A 15,081-nucleotide genomic window follows, 5' to 3' on the forward strand; every position below is an offset into this window, starting at 1 on the left:
AGCTGTTTGAATTAAAGGCATTTGGAGTCTAGAAACACACCAAGAAAAAAAAAAAAAATTCTTGAGGTTGGAGCCAAGTTTTTTTTTTCCTAACATTGATTATTCACCCTAGCTGTTGAAGGGTTAAGTCTCTGTGGCGTACCAACTCCTGTTTTGTGCTGGCAATTACTTAAGAGGTCATCCAGATATGGGATGATCATTACCTCCTTTTGTCCTCGGGAATGCTACCACCTCGATCATTATTTTGGAGTAGGTTCTTATAACCGACGATATACCAAATGGAAGGGCTTTGCACTTCCTTCCCTTCTAGTGTCAAGATCGCAAACCTGAGAAATTTTTGTTAAGACCAAAATATTGGCACATGATAGTATGCGTCTCTCAGGTCGATTGTACACATGCACGCCTTTGGGAAAATTAAGATAGTTGCCATTTCACTGCATCCATGTGGAAGCTGCTGTAAATAATGTGTCTGTTGAAAGCCTTTAGATGACAGATCATTCTGAAAAAAATTTTTTTAATTAAGAATAAGGGTGAATAGTGGATCTTCCAGGGCTAGTCTGACAACTTCTATCCTTATAAAGCTATGCAGCAATCAATTATATGTTAACAAAAAACCTCCAACATTAACTCAGAAAATCAGCAGTAAGGGTAATGAGGATATAAAACATAACTTTTAATAAATAATTATGTAAAACTGCATCCATGTGAGTACCAGGATGCAGAATATTAAAATACCAAGCACCAGCACTATACAGTACAAAATGCCAAGAAGTGCAATCGAAAGATATAAACCGTCCACTGGATAGGATTATGACCACTTGTCGTTATGGATTTGGTTACCCCCATTCGTAGTTTGTGATATAGTTATCATAACGACAAGTGGTCATAATCCTATCCAGTGGATGGTTTATATCTTTCGATTGCACTTCTTGGCATTTTGTACTGTATAGTGCTGGTGCTTGGTATTTTAATATTCTGCATCCTGGTACTCACATGGATGCAGTTTTACATAATTATTTATTAAAAGTTATGTTTTATATCCTCATTACCCTTACTGCTGATTTTCTGAACTTCTATCCTTAGTAAAGACTAAGACCGGAAGTGATATTTTGGGGAACGCAATCCGGAAGCAGGAGCTTGAGTGGAACGTTTTTTAAGGGCATTTACCAACAGGATGAAGGACTGTATACAAATGAGCGTGAGGGGCTTCAGACTCCATAGATGTTCATGGAGCCTGGAGCCTCGGTGGTAGATGTCCTTTAGAAACTTGCCACTCAAGCTCCTGCTTCCGGATTGCTTTCCCCAAAATGTCACTTTCGGTCTTAGTCTTTCCAGCAGAAGTCGCCACCAGGGTTAGACGGAAGCCAGCACGGACACTACGATGCAGCAGAGGACTCTCCGGCTGTCGTTTGCGTCCCGGAGCCGCAAACAGAGACACAGACCAAAAAAGGGCAGAGGAAAGGGCCTAGACCGATCAAGGTCTGGACTGGTGTGGTGTGTTTAAGGGACAAGTCCCACGCCTTCTGCGATGCACCTGTCAAAACTATAGGGCTACGAAGCCACTGGAGAAAGGATACATCCTGTCCCAACAGAGGTCAAGGGTCATCCACTAGTTGGGGCAGTCTTGGGGGGGATACTATAGAAAATGACAATGCACACAACTCCGTACACTTAAGTATGAATAAAGTTAATAGCTCCAAAAGATGGCAAAAATGTTTGTTTTTTTTACAGGAGGTTTTCATTTTTGCAAATGTATGAAAACATTCTAAAAGCTATATAAATTTGGTATCACCGTGATCCTATTAAATAAAGTAGACATGTCATTTGGGGCACACAGCGAAAGCCATAAAATACAAGCCCACAAGAAAATGGTGCATATGCATTTTTTTTTTTACCAATTTCACTGCATTTGGATTTTTTTTCTAGCTTCCCAGTACTCGATATGAAATATTATATACAGTCACTATGAAGTGCAATTTCTTATGCAGAAAATAAGCCCTCACACAGCTCTTTACATGAGAAAAAAAAAGTTAGTTTAGGCTTTCATTTACCAACTTCGAAAATCTAACTTTTTTTTTCTCATGTAAAGAAAACAGAAACTAGCGTCCAAATATCCGACACAACAATTTTGTGTCATTTTGAAACACATAATAACATAATAAATAATTTAATACACAAATCCAATATCGCAATACAATACAATCAGAAAACTCGTTGGTAATGATAGGACATTTTATAATCAGGGACATAAGAGATAAGCAAGTCCCCTACAAAATCCAACAACTGTATGGGTTCAGCTCACTGGTGAGTGCCAAGACAGTTCACAGAGAGGCAGACTTAGTTCCAAACACTGATTTGACTTCTAGTCTTTGTGGTCAGTTGTAGTTACAAGCCCAACTTGTACAGGCTCATAACTCACAGAAACAAAATACAAAACAAAAGACCTGCCCGTCTGGGCACTAGCTAACACAATAGCTTTTTCCCCTCTTTTGGTAATGATACAAAACAAAGGCTTGCTTCACTTACAGTATCACTCTAGCTCTGGTCAGAGAGCCTTCCATATTGCAGTTAGGGTTTTTTAAAGCCCTGGTCCAGGTGCGGGTTAACGAGCTCCATTCACAATACCCAAGAACCTGGATTAATCATCAATAGCCATCCCTTTACCAAGCATAGGTGAAAAACCTATCTGGAACATAGATGCCATTGATGACCTTTCCAGCTACTGCATTACACAAGAGACAAAAATGTATGGATCCCACTCATAGAAATTTTGTAAATTGGCATTTCTTTATTTGCGCTCAGGTGACAACCAGGTATACAGAGTTATACGCGTTTCAAGTGGTTCACCCACTTTTATTCATGACATGTGTGAGAGTGTCCACCAGACCTTTTATGAGAAATCCACATAGAGGGAAACACCCACTTCCTGGGAAATCATGTGGAAACACTCATACCCGAATATATACACATAAATAACACATTATATAAATACATTCCAATAGTATAAAATCATGTTAACAAAATACTACAGGATGCCAAAAAGAATTCACTTTATAGCATCATAAATATTTCTGTATTGTAGTGTTAGTATAACTTTCTAGGAATTTGGCTTCATATTGAACAATGTAGCGCCAGCTCCCTCTGGTTGATTACAACAAAATAGCAGTCTATGGAAAGCTCTCAAGTAGTTTATTTAGCAAAAGATTACATCCTGTTCACATTAGCTCTTCAGGAACTGCATGAGACATATATGCATGTAAATACATTACAATAATATAAAATCATGTTAACACTACAGATTTCCAAAATGACAAGACACTAAATAGCATCAAAAATATTTATATATTGTAGGGCAGTGGTGGCGAACCTATGGCACGGGTGCCAGAGGTGGCAATCAGACCCCTTTCTATGGGCACTCACGCCATCACCCAAGGACAGAGTTCACCAAACACTGAATCCTACAGTCCCAGGCAAATTAAGAGATGCTGCTATCAGTTCTATTCGACACTTCGTTGGCTGTTTGGAACTGTGGGAAAAGTGAGAAGGTGTTGACAGAAGTGCATTATCTTTGGAGCTCATCCTGCTGGACCCACCATTCTTCCTTTACAGAGAGACCCTGGAGAGAAGCTACAATGATAATCTGAATTTGTCCTCCTTCTTTGAACTGGTGGCCTCAGGCAGCTGATACAATTGAAAGATATGAAAGAACAGGTAGCAATAAGTTATTGTTTAAAATTTCATGTTGGCACTTCACGGTAAATAAGTGGATTTCCGTTGTAGTTTGGGCACTCAGTCTCTAAAAGGTTCACCATCAATGTTGTAGGGTTTCTTCATATGGAACACTGTAGCGCAAGTTCCCTCTGGTGGATAAAAATAAAATGGCAGTCTATGGAAAGCTCCCGAGTAGTTGATATAGGAATAGTTTGCACAGATTAACTTTCAGACTGCCTTACACAACCCTTACCGTAGCGTAGCATAGTATAGTATAGTATAGACCATACGGTCTCATCAATATTAAATTAACTTACAAATCAGTTGGAGCGAAACCCGCATTTTTTTTTTTTTTTTACCACCGAAGCCACTTTTCACCTTCCTGACATGGCCCATTATTTTCCCCAAATCTGACATGTGTCACTAAGAGGTTATTACTTTCAATGGTAATAAAATGGTAAAATGGTTATTAAATTTCAATGGTATGTTTTACGTTTACCAAAACTTCAACTCTGCTTATACACAAGTCAATAAAGTAAAATAAACTTAGATACTCATACTCCGGCGTCCCCGATTAGCCAGAGTTTTTATGTTAATAACTTGTGCGGAGTTTCCCAAAAATGGGGTATATCTGTTTTTTTTTCATGATTAAGACTACTCAAGCTCACCTTGATTAAGGTGTGCTTGAAACGTGTAGAGGGTTATTCCAGATACATGTTTTAACTTGAAGTTTATGGACGAATAAAGACTAAAAACTAAATTTTTAAAAGCTGGTGCTGGAAAAGAATATCTTTTGTTGTTCTATGTACATGTCCCAGGTGTCTGGCTACTCTTTACAAGACAGGGTGAGCTTATCTACTTTTCTCTTTTGTTGCCGTTTCTTGTATAAAGGAGAGCTCAGCCCATGACCCCTCTTAATACAATCGCAGCCATAACAAGTTGCTGAACCTCATGGTGCGGCAAGAGGTTAAACTATAGTTAAAGTGAAATTTTTGGGCTATAATGAAAGTATTTTCTCAAAAAATAAAATGAATTTATTAATAGCACCACTTGTTTTGACACCAGTGAAAGACCTAAATGGCTAAAGTTCTTAGAAGTTGTTTTACATCCGGTGAGGGGTTAAGTTTCTATGGGATCTCACTATTATTTAGGCCTCTCAAAGTCACTTGAAAGCAGAGTTAGCCCTTCAGAACTCAAGTCCTACCGATTTTCATGAAAATGTGGAAAATTACACCTAAAAGTTTTAAGCCTTATAAACTATTTGGTAAAACGATAAGATTCTTACAGGGGATAAGAACCTAGGATACAAAAACACATAATACTATAAATAAAGCTATGCACAATCTCAAATCACAAAATGGAGCTTAGTTTTTATTAGCCTTCCAAAGTAGGCAGAGTAATTTCTAAGATTGCTGCCATAACAACTCCTATGATCCCTCAGTTCCTTTGTCACTATGTCTTATGTCACTTTTGTGGCATCACCGCGATGCTTCAACCCAAATAATCATGCCAGTCAATGCGATCTCTTTCCCAAACTCTAGCAGTATGCCAAATGCAAAATCCAATTTAACAGTGCATCATCTTAGCGTCATGTTACTTCACGTCAGGTAGATAAGAACACTAAAACAACATGTTTTGGCTCTGTCAAGCTAAAATAGAAAGAAACAACAAAAGTATAGCGATTGATACAGAGCTTTATATAGTGACCGTAATATTCATATAAGAGGATAGATGTTTTCATTAGTTAGTGCATAAAGATCATGGGATCATATAACAGAAGGTAAGTGGACCATTAATAAATAAGTCAATTGTGACATTTAGACATTTTCCCAATTGCGGCATTAAAGAGCCGGCGGCGCGTGGGCGCCGCCATCTTGGCTCCAATCGTCACTGCCCGTGACGTCACCGGGGAGCGGCGATCCGTTGTCACACAAAGATCCGAGGCTATTATGATCGAGGCTATTACAATGTGCGATCTGCACATTGTAATAGATGGTGTGCAAAATCCCCATATACTGCCATACTGTAGTATGGCAGTATATGGTAGGATCAATCAGACAACCTAGGGTTAAAGTACCCTAGGGAGTCTGAAAAATAGTAAAAAAAAAAAAAAAATTATATTAAAAACCATAAAAATTCAAATCACCCCCCTTTCCCTAGAACTAATATAAATATAAATAAACAGGAAAATGCCCGATCAAGATATAATAACCGTTTTTCACTGCGTTTTACCCCATAGCGGAAAATAGCGCCCGAAGTCGCAAATTGCATTTTTTAGCCATTTTGAAAAATAGAAAAAAATTCTATACAAAGTGATCAAGAGGTCGCACAGTCCTAAAAATAAAAGCGTTGAAAACGTCATCAGAAGTCGCAAAAAAATGACACCACCCACAGCTCTGTACACTAAAGTATGAAAAAGTTATTAGCGCAAGAACACTGTAAAATGAAGAATTTTTTTTTCTGTACAGGAGGTTTAAATTTTTGTAAATGTATGAAAACATTATAAAACCTATACAAATTTGGTATCCCTGTGATCGTATTGACCCAATGAATGAAGTAGATCTGTCATTTGGGGCGCACAGTGAAAGCTGTAAAAACTAAGCCCACAAGAAATGGCGCAAATGTGTTTTTTTCATCATTTTCACTGCATTTAGAATTTTTTTCCCGCTTCCCAGTACACGGCATGGAATATTTAATACCATCACTGCGAAGTGCAATTTGTTACGCAGAAAATAAGACATCACACAGCTCTGTACATTGAAAAATAAAAAAGTTATAGATTTTTGAAGGTGGGGAGTGAAAAATAAAAACGCAAAAACGAAAAAGGGCCTGGTCCTTAAGGGGTTAACTATGGGTTGTCTGTAAGTCGGGTGTCCTTAAGTAGGGGACCGTCTGTATATTGTGAATGTCAGTATTTATACATCGTTAAGGACAATACCCAAGTACATAACCATCCATTATCGCATGTGGAGACCTCAGTGCACATTTTGTCTCGCCGTGGAGACTGCAATATATATCATGCATGCAGAGATTTATACCTTAAATGTTCATACAACAAATAACATTTAAACAACTTTCAATAGGTATTAGATCAGTAGGAGGGTGCTTGAGGAATAGGGATGCAACTCCAAAGTATACCAGAAAATGTAGTCCAAGCACGCCAATGAGCAGCGTGGAGATTGGTCTGGAATACAATTAAATTCAACAGCTCCTAATCAATAAAAAAAAAAACACACACACACAACACTACACAGCTCTGAGCCCTGCTGTGTCAAAATGGCAGAAGCCCCCGGGCGCGCCAATGGCAGAAGCCCCAGGCACCCTGCAGGTTCTTCCAGGTCACTGGAAGATGATGATAGATAAAAAGGGACATAATCCCCACTAGCTGGCTCAGTGTCAGAGGCAAGCATGATGTATGCCTCCAACACTGTGTACGTCTTCTGATACATTGCACACAAAAAAATAAGACTGTGTGCAAGAAAAAAAAAAAAAAAAAAAAAAAAAGAGAATGTACACTAGAAAAATTAGATAAGCACCCAACTACACAAATAAACCGTCTAGCAAGCACACACAAAAAATAAAATAAAATAATAATAATGCGCACCAAACCACACGGACAAGTTGCACAGATGGCGCACACACACACACACAAAAAAGAAAATATATTATATTATATATATATACAGCGCTCTTGAAAAAAATATTAACAGGCACCAAAAAATAACCTATGTGCACCACACAAAAAAGCGCTACAAATACACCCCGCTTGCCTTAAGACAACCTAACTAAAGCTAAAGATACTGTGCAGCGCTATTCACACAGCGCACTGAGAAGTCCGTCCAGTGCAGAAACATGCTAACACAGCGCACTGAAAGGTGTGTTTGGGTTTAGAAGAGACAGACAGGGAAAAAAGGAAGACAAGTGTGACCACACAGATAGGGATTTATAGGGAACAATAGGGATCAAACAGAGAAAATTTGTTTTTTGGTGCACACAGTAAGGCCCCTTCCACACTTGCGTTGCAGATCACGTCAGAGTCTGATCAGGGTGCGATCAGGGTTTGGTCAGTGAAAAACGCACATTTTGCATCAAAGTGCAATCAGTTTTCAGTCAGAGTTTGTTCAGTGTCTCAGTTTTTCACACGCGTTTTCAATGCAATTTCAATGCGTTTTTCACGCGCAGATAATGCGCGGTTAGACACCATACTCCAACCGTTTGTTACCAGAACTCCAGCTTTCATCAAGGATTCGTTTGAGGTCCTTAACCCCTTAACGCTCTGCGCTGTAGCTCTACGCCGCAGAGGTTTAAGGGATGTATGAAGAGGGCTCCCGGGCTGAGTCCTCTTCATACAGAGGTGGGGGTTGTTGCATATTGCAGCAAACCCCCACCGCTAATAACCGCGGTCGGTGCTTGCACCGATCGCGGCTATTAACCCTTTCAACGCCGCCGGCAAAGTCGCCGGCGGCGTTTAAAAGACGGCGGCGCGCGGGTGGGCCAACCGATCGCCGTCCTCAGATGACGTGGGGGGGTGCGGCGATCGGTTGCCATGGTAGCCTCGGGTCTTCGTTTGACCCGAGACTATCTGGCATCTGCAGATTCGTTACAATGAGCCAGTGGCAAAAATGCCATATATTGCAATACAGAAGTATTGCAGTATATGGTAGGAGCGATCTGACTATCTAGGGTTAATGTACCCTAGATGGTTTAAAAATAGTGAAAAAAGAAATAAAAAAAAAGTAATAAAAAAATTAATAAAATATTAAAAGTTCAAATCACCCACCTTTCCCTAGAACGGATATAAAACATAATAAACAGTAAAAATCACAAACATATTAGGTATCGCCGCGTCCCAAAATGGCCGATCTATCAAAATGGTTACGGGCGGCGGTGACCTGCGAGGCGGGAAATGGCGCCCAAATGTCTGAAATGCGACTTTTACACCTTTTTACATAACATAAAAAATGAAATTAAAAATGATCAAAGTATCGCACAGACCTCAAAGTGGTAGCAATGAAAACGTCGCCTCATTTTGCAAAAAATGACCCCTCACACATCTCCGTGCGCCAAAGTATGAAAAAGTTATTAGCGTCAGAAGATGGCGAAAAATTTTTTTTTCTTTTTTGTACACATTCGTTTAATTTTTGAAAATGTATTAAAACACAATAAAACCTATATAAATTTGCTATCACCGCGATCGCACCGAACCAAAGAATAAAGTAGGCGTGTTATTTGGAGCGAAGAGTGAAAGTCGTAAAAACTGAGCCCACAAGAACGTGACGCACGTGCATTTTTTTACAATGTTTCCACATTTGGAATTTTTTTTCAGCTTCGCATTACACGGCATGTTAAAATAAATAACATTATGGGAAAGTAAAATTTGTTACACACAAAATAAGCCCTCACACAGGTCTGTACACGTAAAAATGAAAAAGTTATGGATTTTTGAAGTTGGAGAGCGAGAAATGAGCCGAAAAACCCTGCGTCCTTAAGGGGTTACAATTATGGACTCCGTGGTCTGGGAATCTAATTTTCAATGGATAACATGTGATGTGGTGTCATTATACACCTGCATTCCACACCACTTAGCAATTCAAGCCATAGAATACCACCTTGACAAGTATAGTGTTTTTCCCAAATCTCAAATCTCCTACATTTTGGACATTTTGTTATTTTTGCTTACTAACAACTATTTTTCTTTTGATCGTGAATTTTTTTTTTTACAGAGGCAAGGGCCTCTAGGTTTTCACCTTCCTTAGCTAATTTATTTATGTCATGGTTTGAAGAATATTTTATTTTTTCTGACAGTAATCCTTTCTCTAATTGCATTGAATATTATGGTCGCTTTATAGACGACTGTCTTGTAATTTGGTCTGGTGAGGCTAATGACATAGGCTTATTTATGAAATATCTCAACACCAATCATTACAATATACGTTTTACTCATACTTCTTCCCCTGATACCATTTCTTTTTTGGATCTATCCCTTTCAGCTGACTCTTACAATCACAAAGTCATCTGCGATCTATACCGCAAACCCACCGTGGGCAATACCCTCCTACATGCCACAAGATGCCATCCTTCTCATGTACTTAGAAATTTACCTAAGGGAGAGTTTATCCGAGCCAAACGCATTTGCACACAGGAGAATCAATACCAACTCACATCTACCCAGATTTCCCAACGACTTATTGAAAGGGGATACAATAAAACGCATGTAAAACGTACTAAAAATTACTTACAACACAAAACCCGAGCCCAGTTGCTTCACACAGATCGTTCTTCTACCAAAACTCGAGATATTAGTAAAAATAACAATTCTAGCAATCAGGTTACTTTTTCCACAAACTTTACATGTCAATATAACGAAGTCAATCATAAAAAAACATCTTCCCATTTTGTTTCAAGATCCTGTCCTTTCTGATATACTCAAAACTGGCTGTCGTTTTTCTGCCAGAAACTCATCCACACTTGGAGATATGTTATCCCCCAATCTATTCAGTTCTACTAAACTACAACAAACCTGGCTTACTAGTAAAGGTAGCTACAAATGTGCTTCTGCACGCTGTTCTACATGTAAATACATACTAAAAACTATCATAGTTTCTTCTATATCTACTGGTAACAACTACCATATTAAATCTTTTATCAATTGTAACACCACGTATTGCATGCACCATTTGCTCCTTACAATATATTGGTAGCACAAAACGTGCAGTCAAACACAGAGTTGCGGAACATATATCAGGTGCACGCACATCATCAGCTTCTTCCTCTCATTTATCTTACACACGTAATATTTCATCTGTTTCCAAGCATTGCAAAGAAATACACAATGGAGACACTGCGAGTCTAACAGTCACACCCATAGAAAGAGTAGCCCGCCCCAAAAGAGGTGGGGACTGGGTCAAAGCCCTTCGCAACAGAGAGGCGTATTGGATACTCACCATGAAAACTAGAAGTCCATTTGGTTTAAACTTTAAAAATGATTTAATGTATATGTATTAGCGCAATCCAATGTATTTACTCTGTGTTCTTTATCTTGCTTGCCGCTTTTTCTATGCATCCTATCACCACGAGACATAACTTATGATGTGTACACCTCCTACTTCCGTTTTCTTATATATTTACTATTGTTACCTTTGAATGCAGACTATGATTAAGAGCATGCTATAGCTCGAAACGCGTCAGTTTTTTCTTTCTGTCTTGGTACCTGTTTTAATCTTTTAACCATGATGAAATCAACGTGAAGTTTTATTTTACTACTACCTGGATTCATACCTGCCTGGTTGCTGGATTCACCGCTCCCCTTTGCTAAAATTAAAATCATCCACCTTTATAAAAAACTATACAAATTTGGTATCCCAGTAATCTTACCAACCCAAAGAATAGAGTAGACATGTCATTTGGGAAGTACAGTGAAATCTGTAAAATCCAAGCCCACAAGAATACGGCGCAAATGCGTTTTTTTCACAATTGTTTTCCCCGCTTCCCAGTACATGGCATGGAATATCAAATACCACCATTTTGTAGTGTAATTTGTTACAGAGAAAATAAGCCATAACGCAGCTCAGTACACGGTGGTGAAGTGAAGGTGGGGAGTGAAAAATGAAAACGCAAAAATGAAAAAGGGGAATTGGCAATGTGGTACGATTTTGAACATCTGCATTATTCATGACATTATTGACCGGTTCTGTTGATTATTGATAAATAAACCCTATGAGAACCAAATTGGTTAAAACAAGTTTATATGATCTTGTTTGTATGTTGTAAAAAAGTGAAACATTTATTTGATTAAAAAAAAAAAAAAAAAAAAAAAGTTTATTTTTTTGGGAGAAGGAGCAAACAAACTTTTGCCACAGCAATTTATGGATTTCTATGTACACAACTGCCTGACAGGTTACATAGAAATGTTAGTTAATAAACTCTAGCATTGCCAACATCTCTTAAATGGATCAATACTTATCAGCTTGTGACAGTTAAACAAGAAAAAGGGCAAATCTTAAAATAACATATTCTCTCGATCATGGAGCAATCTACTACCCTTGTAAAAACACTGCAACCCACGTGAAAATTTAATGGGCAAGGAAAAAAAAACCTTTTAAATGAACTCCAAAAGCAGACATCATGAATATGTATCCATAGACGTTATACAGATTGCAAACTTACGTGACACGTGCCTTCGCAAACACAAACCTGCGTTAAGGTATGCACGAACTCTTCACCCGGAAGTTAAACATGTCATGCGTCTCAGTTAAGGTTAGAGAAGCGGAAGTGGAAAGAGCGGGGTAGATGCTGCTGTAGACAGTGTGTAATCTCACTATAGTAATATAGTGGAAGTGCATTCAGCCACCCGATGGATTTTCTTCCTAATGCATTTCTCGTGCCGATGATTCACAGAGCCTCTGCTGCTGTAAGTCTCTTTGGTAGTGCGAGACTTTTCTCACTGCTTCCCTTTGGAACATGTGAAGCAGCAATGGACCCTCAGTGCTACAGTGTTCTTTAGAGGCGCCAGGAGACGATACTTCATCTGAGGCCCCAGCAAGAGCCCTTTCATCACTGCAGCTGTTTAGCGTGGGCTGTTCATATGTAATCAACGAGCACGTACATTTAACCCCTTAAAGACCAGGCCCTTTTTGTTTTTGTGTTTTAATTTTTACTCCTCACATTAAAAAATCCATACCCTTTTTTTCTATACTTCCATGTAAGGAGCTTTTTGGCTGCATTTTCAAACGCAGACCAAACGTTACCCACCAGGGAGGGCCGCGGGTGATCAGGAACGAACCGCTGGTGTTTTGCGTTACTTTAATGCAAAACACCTGCCCGCCCCGGTGGGTAAGGTTTGGTCTGCGTTTGCAAACTCAGCCATAAACGTCCCGTGTGACAGCACCCTAAATGACATGTCTACTTTATTCTTTGGGTCGGTACGATCACGTGGTATAGGTTTTATGTTTTCATACATTTACAAAAATTAAAACCACCTGTATAAAATTTTTTTTTTTATTTTGCCGTGTCCTGGCGCTAATAACTTATTCAAATTTCAGTGTACTGAGCTGTTGGTGGTGTCTTTTTTTGCGTCTTTTGATGACATTTTTAATACCATTTTGAGGACTGTATGGCCTTTTGATCGCTTTTTATTGAATTTTTTATATTTTTCAAATGGCAAGAAAGTGGCACTTTAGTCTTGGACGCTATTTTTCGTTACGGGGGGTTAAATGTCGGGAATAACCTTTATTATATTTTGATAGATTGGACATTTTGGGACTCGATAAAACCTTATACATTAATGTGTTAGAGATTTTTATCTAGGGCTTAACTGCCCTTACTTTAGTTGTACAGGTGACTTTCAAATTAACTCTTTCATGACTCCCAGTACCAGGGAGGAGAGAACAAACCCAAGAAACATTTCAGCCTCAAAGATCTTCTCTTCTGTTTATTCGTCTCCGCTGCAGAATATCACAGAAGAAAATCATCAAAGAGGCGTGAAAAGAATACTGTAATGCTATTGGCCATAATTAATTTTCCAGCACATTCTGTGAAAAAATTAACAGGCCTTGTTCCTCAGACATGTTTATCTACAGAATGTACAGAGAATGTCTCCAGAACCCATTTATGATAAGAAGGAGAACATACTGAAGGTCAATCATCTCTCACATGTGCCAAGGAAAAACTTTTACAGGCAGGTTATACAAAAATGGCTGAATCATGACACTAACTGGACAGTGCTTGACCCCTGACTAATACTTAAAATGGTGGACAGTAGTCAAGATGGCATCGGAAACCAGTGCGATCTCCTTAACATAAGTGCTCTAGCAAAAGGGGGAGGGGTGATTTAAATTTTTACTTTTTTTTACCACTATTTCAGACCCCTCAGGGTACTTTAACCCTGCAGGGTCTGATTGCTAATACTATATACTTAAAATTATTCACCCCAAATACCCTCCCACATCCTCCCTGTATTCCCCCTCCCACCCATGATGTGGGCTCACCACACAAGCAAACCTCGAGCTTGCGTTGTGAGCAGTGTAATTTTGATATTCTCACTGCCACTGTCCAGGTGGTTGGGAGATTGACCCCCTACTACAGCTGCAGAGAAGCCGAGGGTTCAGATTCTTGCTACCTCCTCACATGTCCACTTCATTTCTTCATAGCAGACAAGTAGGTAGCTTCTCCCCTAGGCTTGGCCAGCTCCTTCCCCTATTTGAGTCTTCAGAGCCCCAGCAGAAGAGGAAGTAGTACTGATGTGGGGGAATGAGGGAAAGGTAAGTAACAAAGTTTTTTTTTGTGGAGGACAGGGGCCACAATATGAGGAGGATGTAGGACTGGGGGACACAATATGAGGAGGATGGAGGACAGGGGGCCACAATATGAGGAGGGTGGAGGACAGGGGGCCACAATATGAGGAAGATGGAGGACAGGTTGACACAATATGAGGAGGATGGAGGACAGTGGGCCACATTATGAAGATGATGAAGCACATGGGAAGAGGAGAGGGACAACAGAGTGGGGGATAGGAGTACAGAGAGCTTGGGTATTAAAAGTATGGGGGAGATAAATAAAAGAGGGAGTATTATATGGGTCCATAGTGGGCCTGGCCACAAGAAGGGGCCATTGAAGTGGATATTAAACTATGCTTGCTGGTGGGACAATGGGCGAAGTTTAGGAAAAAAGAGAGGGTCAATAGTACCTCTCTCTAAAGCCCAAAATTTGGGATATATGCTGACTGATGAGGGGCTGTATAGTTCGTGGATTACTGGCTGGGTGGATTCTATATTCCATGTATTACTGACCGAAGGGAGACTGCAAATTGCATGTATTACTGAATGATGGAGGGTTGTATATTACATGGATTAGAGACTAAATGGAGGTTTTATATTACATGGTTTACTAACTGGGGGGAACTTTATATTACATAAACTACTGACTACATAGATTGACTGAGGAGTGGGCTGTGTATTACATGGATCACTGACTGGCAGTGCCGGGTCGTTGGGTAGGTAATGAATGGTATGTATGTCATACATACCACTGGTTACAGGATGCTGGCAGCATGTCAAAATTGCACCCTTTGCACATAACTAGGTGCAGGGGAGTCCTGTATAGTGGAGCTGTAGTTTTGGAGCAGTCGGCACTATATCAGTTCTGAAGGACCTAACCCTGCATCAGGAAGTTGTGAATCTCTTCACTGTACCCTTGGCCCCGCCGCACTCCCTGACTGCACTGGCTTCCAGCAGTCTAGTGATGGGAATTACGGCTCTTCTTTGTGAGTTGGCTCCTTAGGCTCTGCTCACTAAGAAGAGCCGGCTCTTCTGGCTCCTTATTAAATATATAATAGGGAGTCACAGGCCAGTCAATCATCCCACACCACTCCAC

General features: G+C 39.7%; 1 protein-coding gene across 3 annotated transcripts in view; it reads right to left on the bottom strand.

Moving 5' to 3' along the window:
- MTRR (5-methyltetrahydrofolate-homocysteine methyltransferase reductase) overlaps positions 1-15,081 on the bottom strand; it is a 517,819-nt gene that overhangs the window by 475,236 nt on the left and 27,502 nt on the right. The window contains exon 1 of one of the 3 annotated variants that reach the window (XM_072152997.1): positions 11,905-12,269. The exons of 1 other annotated variant lie outside the window; for it this stretch is intronic. The gene's annotated coding sequence lies outside the window, so the exon portion shown is untranslated. Of the gene's footprint in view, positions 1-11,877; positions 12,270-15,081 lie in introns of those variants that run through there. One more of the 3 variants, XM_072152996.1, reaches the window with a different exon arrangement.

The sequence above is a fragment of the Engystomops pustulosus genome, chromosome 5 (assembly GCF_040894005.1).
Source record: "Engystomops pustulosus chromosome 5, aEngPut4.maternal, whole genome shotgun sequence".
NCBI lineage: Eukaryota > Metazoa > Chordata > Amphibia > Anura > Leptodactylidae > Engystomops > Engystomops pustulosus.